The 17,778-nt window shown below is 38.3% G+C and overlaps 1 protein-coding gene and 1 long non-coding RNA gene across 2 annotated transcripts in view; one reads left to right on the top strand and one right to left on the bottom strand.

Annotated features, from left to right (window-relative positions):
* Nucleotides 1-1,553, bottom strand: part of LOC128666870 (uncharacterized) — a 41,270-nt gene extending 39,717 nt beyond the window's left edge. Inside the window, exon 1 of the long non-coding RNA XR_008403278.1 lies at nt 1,398-1,553. This is a non-coding gene — a long non-coding RNA (uncharacterized LOC128666870). The remainder of the gene's footprint in view (nt 1-1,397) is intronic.
* The window catches only part of LOC128666866 (cytochrome P450 2C18), a 60,710-nt gene continuing 43,766 nt past the window's right edge, over nt 835-17,778 (top strand). Inside the window, exon 1 of the mRNA XM_053721668.1 lies at nt 835-935. The gene's annotated coding sequence lies outside the window, so the exon portion shown is untranslated. The remainder of the gene's footprint in view (nt 936-17,778) is intronic.

Consider the following 17,778-nt stretch of genomic DNA (forward strand, 5'->3'; position numbering starts at 1 on the left):
TCAGAGTTTTGCACCTCTAGCTCTGAGATCTGCCCATTTGTTTGTGTGTGATCTGCCCCTCTTGGTCTGTTATTTGCCCCTGTAGGTAAGATCTGCATTTCTGGGTCTGTGTAGCTATGAAACACATTGCACAGCAAATACCCTTTGTAACAAAACCTTTTTATAGCAGTTAATAACAATGAAAATTAATAGAATCATTTAAAACCTAAAATAAAAGACAGGGGAATCACTCATACACAGTGGTTTATTTAGGGTTTGTGCTGCCCTAGGCACTCAAAATTCTGCTGCTCCCTAATGCCTGCCCACCAAGGATTTAGGTCTTTTATGGCCATAATATTTTTTGCTCGTGGAGTAATGTGATTTAAAAAAAAAACAATGGCATTTCCTAAGTAAATGTTCTCCAGGGCTTACAAAACACTTACATACACACATACAGAGTTATACACATGGTCACGTGCACACACATATATACACGCAAACACTATTGTATACCTGTATAATAGTTCTAAAATAACTGTAAGCTTCTTACAAATATAGTCACAACAAATGTGCTGCCCCCTCCCACTCTGCTGCCCTAGGCAAGTGCCTTGTTTGCCTAGACCAAAATATGCTCTTGTTCATACGTTTCATGAAACATTGACTATTATTCATTTTGCTTAAAACAGACAATTTACTACTCAACTGAGATATTTCAGATATTTTCCCCATCTTAATATATTTCCAGTTTCCTTGTGGTCTGATGATGATGATGATTATTATTATTATTATATCTAGTGTCCCTTTATGATTAGTTTCTTTTCTTCTCTGTGCTGTGATCCCGATTTGCCTGGTAGTGTAAGAGTTAACGTTTTAAAGAGGAGGATGCTTAAGGAACAAGCCCATCCCTTCTGCAGTGTATTGTGGGAGTTGAATGTTTTAAACGCTAGGACATAGAGGTAAGTTATGCAAGTACATTTTATAACACAGAAAAAAATAACATAATAGCAGCATAAGCACACAACATATTGCAACAGAAATGTGAATAAACAATGTAAACAATAATACAATGTAGAAAAATAAGCTACTTATCACATTGTAACAAAGAATAAACAAAAAGACTGGAAATACAATGTAACAAAACAATCTATACATTCAACACACTGTAACTAACAATATTCTTACAAATTATACTGTAACAAGCAAACTAAACACATCACATATGGCAACAAAAACAACAAACATACCAAATGCTGCAGAAAAGAACAATAGCAAATACAATTACACAGAACACACTGTAACAACAACACGGTATAAAAACAACATAAACACACTAAATGCTGCAGAAAAGAACAATAGAAAATACAATTACACAGAACACACTGTAACAACAACAATGTATAAAAATAAATATACTTTACACTGTGCCAGATAATCTAAGGTCCATTTGTGCAGTTTGATTTGATCAAATCTATCTCAGTGTTTTGCTCTGCTTTAGCGGACCAGTAAATACAATAGATTTGCATAATCAACACATAAATGATAAAAAAGACAATGCAATAGCACTTTATCTAAGCATCAAATGAGTAGCAGATTATTTCCTGATAAGTTTCAAAATTATGTCTTAGTCCACTTCCCTTTTATCATGTGACAGCCATCAGCCAATCATGCATATACATATATTCTGTGAATTCTTGCACATGCTCAGAAGGAAATGGTGCCTCAATAAGTGTAAATATAAAAAGATTGTGCACATTTTGTTAATAAAAGTAAAGTTAAAAGTTGTTTAAAATTGCTGCTCTATCTGAATCATGAAAGTTTAATTTTGACTTGAGTGTCCCTTTAATAAAGCAAACAAAATAGTCTGCTCTTTGTTGTAAAGTGGTTTCCATTTGTAAAATAAAGGTTTTGGAAGCTTATGTAATTTGGACATATTCACAATTTATGGTTAATGTCAGCATTCATCTAACATGCATATTTCTGTTGTACATTTCATTACCATTTAATGGTTTATGATTTGTTATATATAAACATTAATATTTGCATTCATTTATTTGTAAAATACTAAATTGTGTAGTGATTAAAGTAAAGTGTTCTTGTCATTTATATTAAGGGGGGGGGGACAACTTATCTTGCTAATTAAATCGTTATAAAAAAAGATTAGATAATTTGAGTTGTGTTATATTTTGTTTAAAGAATAAAACTATACTTGCAAGGCTTTCTTATTGTAATACTAGTTAGGCTCACAGATTGCCAACGTTTATCATTCGGTTATGTAATGCAAACAGCATTTGGATCATGTTAAAGAATGGGTTTTATTATTTATATTGAATTTTAAATATGATGTAAAATAAACAATATTAAAAAAATATAAGATTATAAACTATTTTTTTTTAAAAATGTTTGCAATACAGTTAAATATAAGACATAAAAGATTCACATATTATACTTATTTACTAGATTTTTCTCTTTACAAAAGAATGAATTGCTGAAATTTATTTTAATAAAAAATAAATACAAGCAAACATCTTTAATTTTATGTATATACATATATATATATATATATATATATATATATATATATATATATATATATATATATATATATATTTCACAGATGAAATTGCACTCTCACCAACCTCCGACTACCAGGGTGGTGTAGCAAAAAATCCCACTTCCAAAATAAGCATTCATTGGACTTTAGATATCTTCAAATATTCATTTTATTTGTGATGTTTCGGGACTGCTATAAAGAAGGGGCAATATCCTGAAACATCACAAATAAAATGAATATTTGAAGATATCTAAAATCCAGTGAGTGTATTATATATATATTTATATATATATTATATATATATATATATATATATATATATATATATATAGTCAATTAGCCTGTGGCCCAGCACTCCAACCAGGATGGTGTATCAAAGACCTGGGTGCAATCCTCAAAAGAAAAAAGTATATGATTCCATGTAGAAAAGGGCACTCTCAGGATTTGTATATAAGCCCAATTTTTACTTTATTAATTGTATCAACAGAACATGGTCGACATTTTGGCCCTCAACCGGGCCTTCATCAGGACATTTATAATCTGAGATCAGCTGTGCTGCAACGCATGCTGCATACACATGTGTATATGTGTATGTATATATGTGTATATATATATATATATATATATATATATATATAGTATTTTCAAAATAGGACTGCACTCGCTGGATTTAAGCATAAAACTTATTTTATTTTATTGTGGTAACGTTTCGGAGTCCACAGACTCCTTCCTCAGACCAGTACAAACATGCAAGTGAACACAGTGCCTTATATATACAATAAGCCCCACCCATCTAACAATACCTGTGTGAATTGCGCCAAAAACATGGTTGTCATGGTGATAACCCCCTCAACCAAACAATATTGCCATACTACTAAGCTAATAAAATATATAGAGCAGAAATATAAACATATCATTATAGCAATGTATATCCATATAGACCAACATTTGCAGTATCAGGTTATATTGTGTTAACAATAATTCTGCACGTGATTCATGTTATAAAGTCACATTAAGCATGGAACAATTGAGTCACAATAATCTATCCCTCATTTATAACCAGTTGGTTACTTATATGAGTCTGTATGTGTCCATAATTGAGGTTATTACACAGTCATCATATCAGATATTGTTTAAATAAGCGTTACCCAGAATTGGAGAATCCTAGTAAATCTATGCCACTGCTATTGTAAACGCATCATGTTTATCAGGTCATAACAGATCTAGATTATTGCTGATACTCATAGCAGACACCTCCGTATAGGAACATACCTTATGTAAAAATGCCAGTATCCCCAGTCTGACTAGTGATCTGCCAAAAAGATGTGTTGCTGTCAAGTGCCAAGTTATGTGTCTCAGAGACGCTGTGCAGTGAACTCCGGCGTCTGTGGTGTAATTCCTCAAACCGCATGGCTAATTAGCATATGCGGCTGACGTCACCCGGCTTGCGCTACTGCTTGTAGTCATGGTAACCGCGGTGCGTTTATACAGCTTCAAGCCCTGTCAGTATTATCAGAGTGATTTGAACACATTAGTGAGTGTTAGGTGGCCATGTAACAATACAGCAGTAGCTCACCCAATGTTACCAGAACGGTTACAACAGGTGTAAAAGGGCAAGGTATAAAGGCTTCCACCGGTGGGGAATAATTTACATAGTGCACAACTTATAGTGCATAGTAAAAGTATATTGTCACCCATATAGCTATTGTGGGGTAGTTGCTAAGGCTCTAGTAATAAATCCCTTGTTAGGTTACCGCAGCTGTGGTGGCAAATGGGTCATATGAGAAAGAAACAAAAATGTACATAAAGATAAAACTAAATGTAAATACAGATACAACCAAGGCTTCCACTAGAAGCAACATAACATGGTCCAACACATTATGGTATCCCACATACCTCATCAAATAAGGTAGCATATTGTCTTGTTACTCCAATTTTAAGCATATATCTGATACAGACTAACACAGTGAGTATATATCTCAGGATACTTATTAGCATAACATACGTTTAACAGTATTACCTCCTTGTGTCTGGATACCATTGTGTCCATATAGCTGAACCTCAAATGATATCATTGGTTCACTATTCATAATTGGCAATCAAGGAAGGGCATGTAATCTAGTTTAGTTCTGGTCCATACATAAGTCATTATAAGGTGTTAACTCCTTATATAAGGTGGTGGTATTATAGTGGTCATAGACTTCCATTCATGATGGTGACAGGTGACTCCATGGAGAGATGAGAGTTATATTTATACTAGGTTCGTGGAGATGTCATGGTACCCTAACATTATCCAAGTGCCCTTCAATCCCATGTTTCAACCACCTCTGATAAGGCAACAGTAGAGACTCATGAGTGGCACGGATACCTAATCCAGTGTGTATCACATTGTGTAACATGAAACACACTGGTTAGTGTTCCAACCCTCATGTATAGTCAAGATCGAGGTGGTCCATCTTAGTGTGTATCCCAGAGCTACAAGTGACTATCCCTGGTTGGATATCAAGCTCTATCAAGTGTCCCACTATAGCGGGTGATTCACCACAGGTGAATCCTCACAAGTATGGGATCAGTGGTATATAACCACACCACACTGTTATCAGAGGAAGCAATGCCAATCGTTAGACATATTTAGGCCCTTAGGATGTAGGGTACCAAGTCTGTGTATCCACCTCGTTTCACACTGAAGTAAGGCTTTGTCCCTGTCACCTCCTCGTTTAAGTGGTGGAACGTGGTCAATCAAGACAAATCTTAGGTCCGTTACCTTATGTTTGGCCATAAGGAAATGGCGTGCCACGGGATGGTCCGATACCCCTTTGTCCAGGGCACTCCTTATGGCTGATCTATGGTTCGCCATCCTGAGTCTTGCGTTGTCCGTCGTTTTTCCTACATAAAATAGGCCACAACAACAGCTGAGCAGATAAATAACATGAGAGGTTGTACAGGTAATGAAATGTTTTATTGTATATTTCTGGGTTGTGTGTGGATGTCTGAAGACTTTACACGGGATCATCCCACTGCATGTTGTGCATCCCAGACACCTGTAGCAACCCTTTTTCTTAGTCTTTAGCCATTGTTGTTTATTATAGCACTGCTGGGGGTCTGTGGACATGAGCAGGTCTCTTAGGCTCCTTCCCCGTCTGTAACCCATGATGGGAGGATCTATATGCTTAAATGGTAGAGTATGGTCTGTAGTTAAGATCTCCCATCTCTTCCTGATATTATCAGCCATCTTGTCCTTTCCTTTGTTGAAGGTCGTAGTGAAAACCATCCTGTCTCTCTTTGGCTGCTCCCGTTGGTCTACCGGATTCATTCCATGAGTGACCACCTCAGCAATAACATTTTGTATGAGTTCCATACTGTAGCCCCTTTGTAAGAACTTTTCAGCCATCATGTTTAATTGTGTTTCATGATTGCTGGCTTCAGTATTGTTTCTTAACACTCTAATCATTTGTGACTTTATAATTGCTTTTCTGGTGTGGGGAGGGTGGTTACTGGATGCTTCGAGTATTGAATTCCGGTCAGTTGGTTTAGTGTAGAGAGTTGTACATAATGTGCCTTGTTTTTTGTAAATCCTAAGGTCTAGAAAGTCAATATAATTCCCATCGTATTTAAGTTCAAATTTGATTGGGGTCTCAAGCGCATTTATGTGAGTGACCCAATCCACCAGAGTGTCTTTTGTGCCATGCCATATGAAAAAGACATCGTCAATGTATCTTTTGTAGTGTTTCACTGTGTCGATATTATAGATGTCAATGGTTTCACGTTCAAACTGTTCCATATACAAGTTGGCATATGACGGGGCCATGTTCGATCCCATGGCTGTCCCCGTCAATTGCTGGTAAAATGTGTTTTCAAAACGGAAATAATTCAAGGTTAAGCATTTTTCCAATAGGTCCAGGATCAGAGAGATAGGTGGTCCCACGTATGGGAATCGTGTCAACGCCACTGCTACTGCCTTAAGTCCCTCCCTATGGGGAATGACCGTGTACAAGCTTCTTACATCCAATGTGACTAATAAGTCATTGTCATCAACTTTATCCACCGTGTTGAGGATGGAAATGAGGTCACCTGAGTCCCTAATATATGAGTCCATAGATCTTACAAGGGGTTGTAAAAGGGCATCAACAAACTGTGCTATAGGTTGTAGTAAGGACCCTCTGGCTGACACAATTGGTCTTCCTGGGGGATTCTGTTGATCTTTATGTATCTTCGGTAAAGTGTACAATATTGGATGAATCGGATGAGTGGTCCTCAAGAAGTTGTATTCATCAATGTTGATCCAGTTCATCTGGTGTGCTTCTAATAGTGTACTGTCTATATCCCTTTTGAACTCATTCGTTTGGTCCCGGGTTAATTTCTTATAGGTCTGGTGATCATCCAGTTGTCTTAAGATTTCCTTGCGATACTGTACATAGTCCATGACTATGATTGCTCCTCCCTTGTCCGCTGGGCGTATGATAATGTCTGTGTCTTTGGCCAAGGTTTTTAGTGCCATTCATTCTGCTTTATTGAGGTTAGGTCTGTGTTTCATTTGTTCTAGCTCCTTAGTGTCATTACCAATCAATCTGGTGTAGGTTTTAATGCTTGAGCCACAGGTTTTGGGTTCAAATTTGCTTTTAGGTTTAAATTGCTTTATTTCCTTTTCTATGGATATATCCTTAAAGTGTTCCTTTAATTTGAGGTTCCTTTGGAATCTTTGTATATCCAAGTAATTCTCAAAGTCATCATTAGTAAATGTAGGGATAAATGTGAGACCCTTATTTAGTAAACTAATCTCACCTTCTTCCAGTGTCCTTTGACTAAGGTTGATGACTATATCAGGGTTTTTCATCTTGGTGGCAGGGGGGGTCTTCTACCTACAGTAATTCCCCCTCCGCGGGTGCGGCCTCGACCTCTTGTGTTTGCCGATCTTGTGGTTACCCCTAAAAAAGGTGTCTGTGATGGTGTGGGTGCCTGGTCTTGATGGCGTTGTTCGTAGTTCCCGGTCTCATTCTCAGAGCCTGAGCTACTGTCAATAGTATTGAGATATCTTGATCTGTAGTTCCGTAGACGTCTCTGTCTCTGTGGGCCTCCTTGGTTACCACCATGGATCCATGCGTAAATTCTTTTGTCCTTATAATCGTTGTCTACCGTTAGTAGTTTCTGGTTTTTAAAAGCTACCAATTCTTTTCTATAGTCACTGACTTGTTTGTTGATCTTGTCCATCACCAGCCTAAGAGACCTGCTCATGTCCACAGACCCCCAGCAGTGCTATAATAAACAACAATGGCTAAAGACTAAGAAAAAGGGTTGCTACAGGTGTCTGGGATGCACAACATGCAGTGGGATGATCCCGTGTAAAGTCTTCAGACATCCACACACAACCCAGAAATATACAATAAAACATTTCATTACCTGTACAACCTCTCATGTTATTTATCTGCTCAGCTGTTGTTGTGGCCTATTTTATGTAGGAAAAACGACGGACAACGCAAGACTCAGGATGGCGAACCATAGATCAGCCATAAGGAGTGCCCTGGACAAAGGGGTATCGGACCAACCCGTGGCACGCCATTTCCTTATGGCCAAACATAAGGTAACGGACCTAAGATTCGTCTTGATTGACCACGTTCCACCACTTAAACGAGGAGGTGACAGGGACAAAGCCTTACTTCAGTGTGAAACGAGGTGGATACACAGACTTGGTACCCTACATCCTAAGGGCCTAAATATGTCTAACGATTGGCATTGCTTCCTCTGATAACAGTGTGGTGTGGTTATATACCACTGATCCCATACTTGTGAGGATTCACCCGTGGTGAATCACCTGCTATAGTGGGACACTTGATAGAGCTTGATATCCAACCAGGGATAGTCACTTGTAGCTCTGGGATACACACTAAGATGGACCACCTCGATCTTGACTATACATGAGGGTTAGTACACTAACCAGTGTGTTTCATGTTACACAATGTGATACACACTGGATTAGGTATCCGTGCCACTCATGAGTCTCTACTGTTGCCTTATCAGAGGTGGTTGAAACATGGGATTGAAGGGCACTTGGATAATGTTAGGGTACCATGACATCTCCACGAACCTAGTATGAATATAACTCTCATCTCTCCATGGAGTCACCTGTCACCATCATGAATGGAAGTCTATGACCACTATAATACCACCACCTTATATAAGGAGTTAACACCTTATAATGACTTATGTATGGACCAGAACTAAACTAGCTTACATGCCCATCCTTGATTGCCAATTATGAATAGTGAACCAATGATATTATTTGAGGTTCAGCTATATGGACACAATGGTATCCAGACACAAGGAGGTAATACTGTTAAACGAATGTTGTGCTAATAAGTATCCTGAGATATATACTCATTGTGTTAGTCTGTATCAGATATATGCTTAAAATTGGAGTAATAAGACAATATGCTACCTTATTTGATGAGGTATGTGGGATACCATAATGTGTTGGACCATGTTATGTTGCTTCTAGTGGAAGCCTTGGTTGTATCTGTATTTACATTTAGTTTTATCTTTATGTACATTTTTGTTTCTTTCTCATATGACCCATTTGCCACCTCAGCTGCGGTAACCTAACAAGGGATTTATTACTAGAGCCTTAGCAACTACCCCACAATAGCGATATGGGTGACAATACACTTTAACTATGCACTATAAGTTGTGCACTATGTAAATTATTCCCCACCGGTGGAAGCCTTAATACCTTGCCCTTTTACATCTGTTGTAACCGTTCTGGTAACATTGGGTGAGCTACTGCTGTATTGTTACATGGCCACCTAACACTCACTAATGTGTTCAAATCACTCTGATAATACTGACAGGGCTTGAAGCTGTATAAACGCACCGCGGTTACCATGACTACAAGCAGTAGCGCAAGCCGGGTGACATCAGCCGCATATGCTAATTAGCCATGCGGTTTGAGGAATTACACCACAGACGCCGGAGTTCACTGCACAGCGTCTCTGAGACACTTAACTTGGCACTTGACAGCAACACATCTTTTTGGCAGATCACTAGTCAGACTGGGGATACTGGCATTTTTACATAAGGTATGTTCCTATACGGAGGTGTCTGCTATGAGTATCAGCAATAATCTAGATCTGTTATGACCTGACAAACATGATGCGTTTACAATAGCAGTGGCATAGATTTACTAGGATTCTCCAATTCTGGGTAACGCTTATTTAAAGAATATGTGATATGATGACTGTGTAATAACCTCAATTATGGACACATACAGACTCATATAAGTAACCAACTAGCTATAAATTAGGGATAGATTATTGTGACTCAATTGTTCCATGCTTAATGTGACTTTATAAACATGAATCATGTGCTGAATTATTGTTAACACAGTGTAACTTGATACTGCAAATGTTGGTCTACATGGATATACATTGCTATAATGATACGTTTGTATTTCTGCTCTATATATTTTACTATTTTATTAGCTTAGTTGTATGGCAATATTGTTTGGTTGAGGGGGTCATCACCATGACAACCATGTTTTTGGCGCAATTCACACAGGTATTGTTAGATGGGTGGGGCTTATTGTATATATAAGGCACTGTGTTCACTTGCATGTTTGTACTGGTCTGAGGAAGGAGTCTGTGGACTCCGAAACGTTACCACAATAAAATAAAATAAGTTTTATGCTTAAATCCAGCGAGTGCAGTCCTATTTTGAAAATACTGTGAATATTACTCACCTGGCACCCTGGTTGATGACTGGAAGAGATTGAGAGTGCAGATACACATGGAGGATATATATATATATATATATATATGTGTATGTATATGTGTATGTATATATATATATATATATATATATACATTGTATATACATATATATATATACACACACATACACACGCACATATATATATACTTACAAATGGGGAGAGGAAAATACAACAATATATCATGAATGTTTAATTTGTATAAGGAAGAAATAAAATAGAGAATACATATATTCTCATAAAAGACAGGGATTTCAGCACTCAATTAAATTATTAAAGAAGGTGTGACACCAATTCAATTCAAAAGGCACATATTTAATTAGGCTATGTCCACATACGCACAGACTCTGGCGGCAGAGAAATTCAATTACATAAAGGCAAAAAAAAAAACAACGCTAGATGCAACACCTCTTCCAGAGAGTAACCCTGTACTCCACCAGGAATCTGCTACCTTGGACTATCAATGATGATCTATGCAAATGCATTACTACAAAAATGCTTGTAATGAGAGAAATCAATGGCAACACCTCTCCCAGAGGGTGACCCAGAAAAAAACACTGGAAACTGTCAACATGGGATAAAACCTGAGGATCTATGCCAAAGAATAGAGGAACATTTGAATACTTAGATGCATAAAAATGCAGTGGAATAGACAATAATGCTAGCTGGATGAACAACACCAATACTAGAGGATAGCACCACCCATCCGGTGGTTCTGGCTACCATAGATAATAATTAGGATCTATGTCCATCCTTAGTAAGCACATTGTTAGTGCTTAGTGGAATATTGCTACACCTAACTGATGGGGCCCAATAAAGGCCAAAACTATCGTCTGGGGTTGCTGTGTTTCTTGTTCAGAGAGGAATTGCCAGGTATTTCAGCACTGGACTGACCGTAATAGGCCGGATCAGACTGAAATACTACAGGAAAGTTCTACTCTGTGAAAAGCATTACTGGGCTAAAAAGCTGCACCCAGGTGGTAAATCACCATAGAACAGGTTAACAATGGTATTGAGCCAGTTGTTCATTCCTGTGAGGGAGACCAGACGTGAACTCCTTGCTCAGTGTGCTTAGAGGATTATGGCTACACCTCACTGACGAGGCCCAATGAAGGCCGAAACTATCTTCTGGGGTTGCTGTGTTCCTTGTTCAGAGAGGAATTGCCTGATATTTCAGGGCTAAAAAGCTGACCCCAGGTGGTAAATCGCCATAGAACAGGCTAACAATGGTATTGAGCCAGTTGTTTGTTCCTTTGAGTGTGCTTCTCTTTGTATGTATTTAGTCTCCCTATGGGAAAAAAGTGGCAACCAGACGTGGACTCCTTGCTCAGTGTGCTTAGAGGAATATGGCTACACCTCACTGACGAGGCCCCATGAAGGCCAAAACGATCGTCTGGGGTTGCTGTGTTCACGTCCATCACTTATGGCAAGAAAAAAGAAGAAGATCACAGCCGCACTAAAAAGGCATCAGGGAAAAAGGGCTGATATAAAACAAAAATTTAGAAAAAGGGGGTGTATCACAGCGCCCTCTCTATAAGAATTCTTATAGCTCCCTAGAGACAAGATACCTAGTATATCTTGAATAAGATTGATAGAAAAGAGTCTAAGATCTAAGGAGCGCCTCAAAATGGGCAAAGGATAATAAAATTGTGTTCAAAATAGGTTTTGTGTTATCTAAAAGATTGTGATGTATGATTGCATCAAATCATTTATTTTACAGTACAATTACAGCTAAAATATTTGACCAGTTGTGCAAAATCTTAACATAAAAACATTCATGGATCCATGTGATAAAAGATAGAAATAAAAAATAATAAATAATAAATAATAATAATAGCGCACACAAAATACTACTAATTAGTATAAAAACATACATAAAATCACATATGCAGAATAAACCAGTCTGAGGTTGACTAGATACAAATTTCCACTTCTAATGTAAAAAGAGAAATAATTAAACAAGGGAGTGATCAATGGTATTTATGGTATGCCTCATTTCATATATATCTAAAGTTTAAGAAGCAATTTTGCACTATTTTGTTTTTGTATTCCACAGGTTCTACTGGGAATGTTTGTTCTATTTTTGATTTAGCATATATTTTGGTATATGGATTTTATCTCAAACACCAAGGAGTACCACACTACACATTATTGACTTTCTTACTTCTGGAAAATCACTTAACATTTTATTTTTCATGTATGTTTCACTATTTTTATTTTTTTCATATTTTTTCACATTTTTTAATTTTTATATTTTTGCTATTTTTCACATTTTGCTATTTTTCATTGTTCCACAATTCACGTTTTTTTATCTTGGACACATTGATGCCTGATTCTGTAAACACCATTTATTACTCATCATTCATACTGGATTAAGTGAACTTTCTTTTGGATTTGGTCACCGCAGAGAGACTTGGAAACATAACTTTTATCACTAGGGACAATCACCACATTTGTGTGGATACGCACTTATATCTTTTCGTAACACTTTGTCTTAATTTGTTTGACAAACTAATTGATCACTCCCTTGTTTAATTATTTCTCTTTTTACATTAGAAGGGGAAATTTGTATCTAGTCAACCTCAGACTGGTTTATTCTGCATATGTGATTTTATGTATGTTTTTATTCTAATTAGTAGTATTTTGTGTGTGCTATTATTATTATTTATTATTTTTTTATTTCTATCTTTTATCACATGGATCCATGAATGTTTTTATGTTAAGATTTTGCACGACTGGTCAAATATTTTAGCTGTAATTGTACTGTAAAATAAATTATTTGCTAAAACCATACATCACAATCTTTTAGATAACACAAAACCAATTTTGAACACGATTTTATTATCCTTTGCCCATTTCGAGGCGCTCCTTAGATCTTACACTCTTTTCTATAAAACAAAAATGTATTGGAACAATTTAAAACCAGGTACGTGGCAGGCAGACATCCTGACTAGTTTCGGAGCACTTAATCATAGGATCCCGTCCATCACTACCACAGCCCCACCCTTATCAGTAGGGCGTATCACGATCATGAGATCTTCGCTGAGTTTTCTCAGTGCTTGTCTCTCTTCTTTTGACAAATTTTCGTTGTGTCTACTATGGGATGTGAACATCCCCTCATTGATAGGCTGGGAATACTGCGCATAGCTCCGAGGGTCAGGTACAACACACACAGAACTGACAGCCACATATGGCTCATCAGACACCTACATAGAGAAGTTAAACACAGTGAGGGTGCTGCAAATAAAATGGGGCCCTTGTTTAGGGTGTTATACATATAAGACCAACCTTAATATTAACTCTGCAAAGCGGGTACCTCTCCTGAAACAACAATCCCATGTCGAGAGCCACACACTCACATACAGAAGTATCCACCTGGCAACACTATCGTCAGTCATCCCAAAAGTGTGCACATTTATCCAAAAAAGAGAAATATCATAACCTGAAATACCATCACAGACTAGTACCCTATAAGCACCCAAATCATATATTAGCAGCATACCCCTAAACCTCTACCAGTCAACGCTCCAACCACTGACTGGTGCCCTACCCCTCAGATCCCGAGGGGGTACATGCCCAACAGGTCAGACTAAAAGCACCCACATCCTATCCTTTCTGGATATGCCAAAAGAAGGGGGGGTATCAGCGACCCCTATAGTACACCTGTATACTCATCACCCTATACCACATATTCTCAACACCACCTAATCAGGAAAGCGCAACCGATCCACACATATGTGGAGCAAAACAATATAATCCTCCACTGACATCCCATACACCAACATCTACCCCTCAGGATCAAATAACCAACGTCAAGAGGGCGGAATCCACTCACATGCCCGGCATGGAATAAGGGTCGTGAGATCATGAACACTAAATGACATAAGTGAACAGTGTGATAATCTGCATAAAAAGTGAGACAAATATATGAACAAGGACAAACACTATCATTAAAAAGAGAGATAAAACTCAGATATAAAAACAAAAACCCTTATCCAAACAGGGCACTTAAATGCTGGGACTCACAGTGACTGGGACCACTCCGCAATATAACACAGGATGAGAAACATCCCACAGTCAGATCCCACTAAAATTCAGCAAGGTAGAGGGTGGCAGACTGCTTAAATGGGGTAACCACCATTGTAGGAAAATATATGATACTGTGGACCCTCATAACAGGCTATATCTATAATGCGATCAGAGACTCTCATCTAGAACTATAATCCATTAGTTGTGGAAGTCCTTCACAGGAAACACTGCCATCCACTCTGGACATTGAGGCCTCTAGGGGCCAAAGTTCCCAGTTCGTGTATCCATCTGGTCTCCTTCTGCAAGAGGGTCTTAGCTCTGTTACCCCCTCTTCTTGGGGTGGACACATGGTCGATTATTCGGAATTTCAAATCTGTGACCGTGTGTCCTCTCTCTAGGAAGTGTCGGGCCACCGGTTGTTCAGATTTTCCACTTTTTAGAGCTGATCTTATGCCCGACCGGTAATTGGCCATCTGGGTTCTGGCATCATCAATGGTTTTACCAGTATAGAACAGTCCGCACGGACAGTTCAGAAGATAAATGATGTACGGTGTTGTACATGTTAGAAATAAGTTAATTTTGTATTTCTTCTTTTTCTATGGATGTTAGAAGGTTGCCCCTGTATGCATACTGTTGCATGTCATGCAGCTTGTGCACTTGAAACAGCCTTTTTTCTTCCTCAGCCAGAGTTGCTTATCAGCCAGGGGTGTAAGGTCTGTCCTCATCAGGAAATCCTTCAGGCTCCTACCCCTTCTGTATGCTAAGCGGGGTGTTCCCCATTTCCCAAATGGAAGTGTGGCATCAGACAGGATCAATTTCCATTCATCCTCGATTGTTTTGGTGATGTGATACTGATCTGGGGTGTATGTTGTCACAAATGTAAGTTGGAGGGTGGTGGTAACCTGTTCTTTCTTGTTACTTCTGCTCTCATCTTGGACAGCCTGTTCACACATGGTCAAAAGCTCTTTTCTCTTATATCCACGTTGTGCGAATCTTTCCATCATCTCTGCTAATTGAACTTTACACCTCTCAGGATCTGTGATGTTACGTACTACACATCTGTGGTTCATTTGCATGGGGTAAACCATGATGACCGGGGTCTGGGGCATACGTCGGTGTGGCATTGAGGGAAGTGTGAGATCATGTTACACTAATATTATGGTAACATTACTATGATCATTACACTATAGTTTGTGTTTACACTATAATTTTCACATGATAATATACTGCACATACTGTTAAGCTATGTCACGATTTTTGGGCTATTCAATTGGTACAGCCCAATGTTTTGCACACGGTCTCCAAGGATTGGTGACCTGATATAGGGGAGGGGCCTATAGGCCTATTTAAGTTTGCTTACATACTCACACACACATATATATATATATATATATATATATATACTGTATACACACACACACACATATATATGTATATATATGTATGTATGTATGTATGTGTGTATATATATTGTTATATATTTTAGAATACAATATTAAATTATGACTATCTCCGTAACCTCCAACGTGTTATATATTTTATATAAGGTTACAGATATAATTAAAACTATCTCAGCGGTAAACTCCAATATATTTGTATTATTTTTCAATAGTTCTAATCAGGTGATATCTTTTTAAACACGGCAAATTACTTTTGTGGAGTAAAGAGGATTCAGTTTGGAAAAATATATACAGATTTATTATACATTAAACAAGATATTAACAAGCGATATATCATTTAATTATACACAAAAAAAAACTATACACTTTGCTTTGATCCTATGGGTATAAATTTAACAGTGAAGTCTATAACAAGGTCAAATTAAATCAACATGAACCAATTATGCAATATGTGTTACTAACAACAGTTATTTAATACAATCTTAGCAGATATTGTCATTATTAGGTTTTGAAAACTTAAAAATACCATGCAATCAGTCAGATTCAGAATGTATATCTACAGCCAAAGAAATGCATAAAAACTTCTCTAATGCCTCATCAAGTTTCAACTTTAGGGAATATAAAACTACTAAAATAAAATATACTTAAACACAACACCAGGGTTGTTCTTACAATAAACTGAATTAAGTGAACACTATCTGGAACAAGATTTTCTGGTATTGGTAGCTGATTTAGAGTCCTAGACAATATAAATTAGACTATAGGGGTAAGTACATATAAAAATTGGGCCTATAACCATCTAATACAAATCTTAATAAGGACCTTAACCCCTTAACGACACGCGTCGTACAGGGAACGTCTTGCACAAACTGGTCTTTAAAGACCAGCGACGTACCCTGCACGACGTTGGGGTTGAAAGCGGCTGGAAGCGATCCTGATCGTTTCCAGCCACTTTCCGGTTATTGTAGTGATGCCTCGATATCGAGGCATCACTGCAATAACATTTTTCCCCATCCGATGCAGAGAGAGCCACTCTGTGGCCCTCTCTGCACCGGACATCGATGCCGCGATCGTTGGTGGGTGGGAGCAGACGTGGGAGGCGGGTGGGCGGCGATCGATGGCTTACCGGTGGGCGGGATCGTGGGCGGGATTGCTGGGGGGCGCGCACGGACGCGCGCGCGTGCACAGGGGAGGCGGGCGGGCGAGTGCACGGGGAGGGAGCGGGTGGGAACCATTACACTATGGAACAGTGGTTTCTATTTAGAGGGAGAGAGGGGGGATAAATATGTTAATCGAAGGGATCTGGGAGGGGGTGGGGGTTTAGTCTTGGGGGGGGAAGCTACACTACAGAAAAGTGGGGAAAAAATAAAAAATATACATTTTTTTTGTAAACTGGGTACTGGCAGACAGCTGCCAGTACCAAAGATGGCTCCCAATAATGTAGAGGGGGAGGGTTAGAGAGCTGTTTGGGGGGGGGATCAGGGAGGTTTGGGGCTAAGAGGGATCCTACACAGCAGCATATGTAAATATGCTCCCAAAAAAAAAAGAAAAAAAAAAGATACCTTTTATTTTAGTACTGGCAGACTTTCTGCCAGTACTTAAGATGGCGGGGACAATTGTGGGGTGGGGGAGGGAAGAGAGCTGTTTGGGAGGGATCAGTGGGTCTGATGTGTCAGGTGGGAGGCTGATCTCTACACTAAAGCTAAAATTAACCCTGCAAGCTCCCTACAAGATCCCTAATTAACCCCTTCACTGCTAGCCATAATACACGTGTGATGTGCAGCGGCATTTAGCAGTCTTCTAATTACCAAAAAGCATTGCCAAAGCCATATATGTCTGCTATTTCTGAACAAAGGGGATACCAGAGAAGCATTTACAACCATTTGTGCCATAATTGCACAAGCTGTTTGTAAATAATTTCAGTGAGAAACCTAAAATTGCGAAAAAAATTACGTTTTTTTTAAATTTGATCGCATTTGGCGGTGAAATGGTGGCATTAAATTTACCAAAATAGGCCTAGATCAATACTTTGGGTTGTCTACTACACTACACTAAAGCTA

This window comes from Bombina bombina, chromosome 7 (assembly GCF_027579735.1).
Source record: "Bombina bombina isolate aBomBom1 chromosome 7, aBomBom1.pri, whole genome shotgun sequence".
NCBI lineage: Eukaryota > Metazoa > Chordata > Amphibia > Anura > Bombinatoridae > Bombina > Bombina bombina.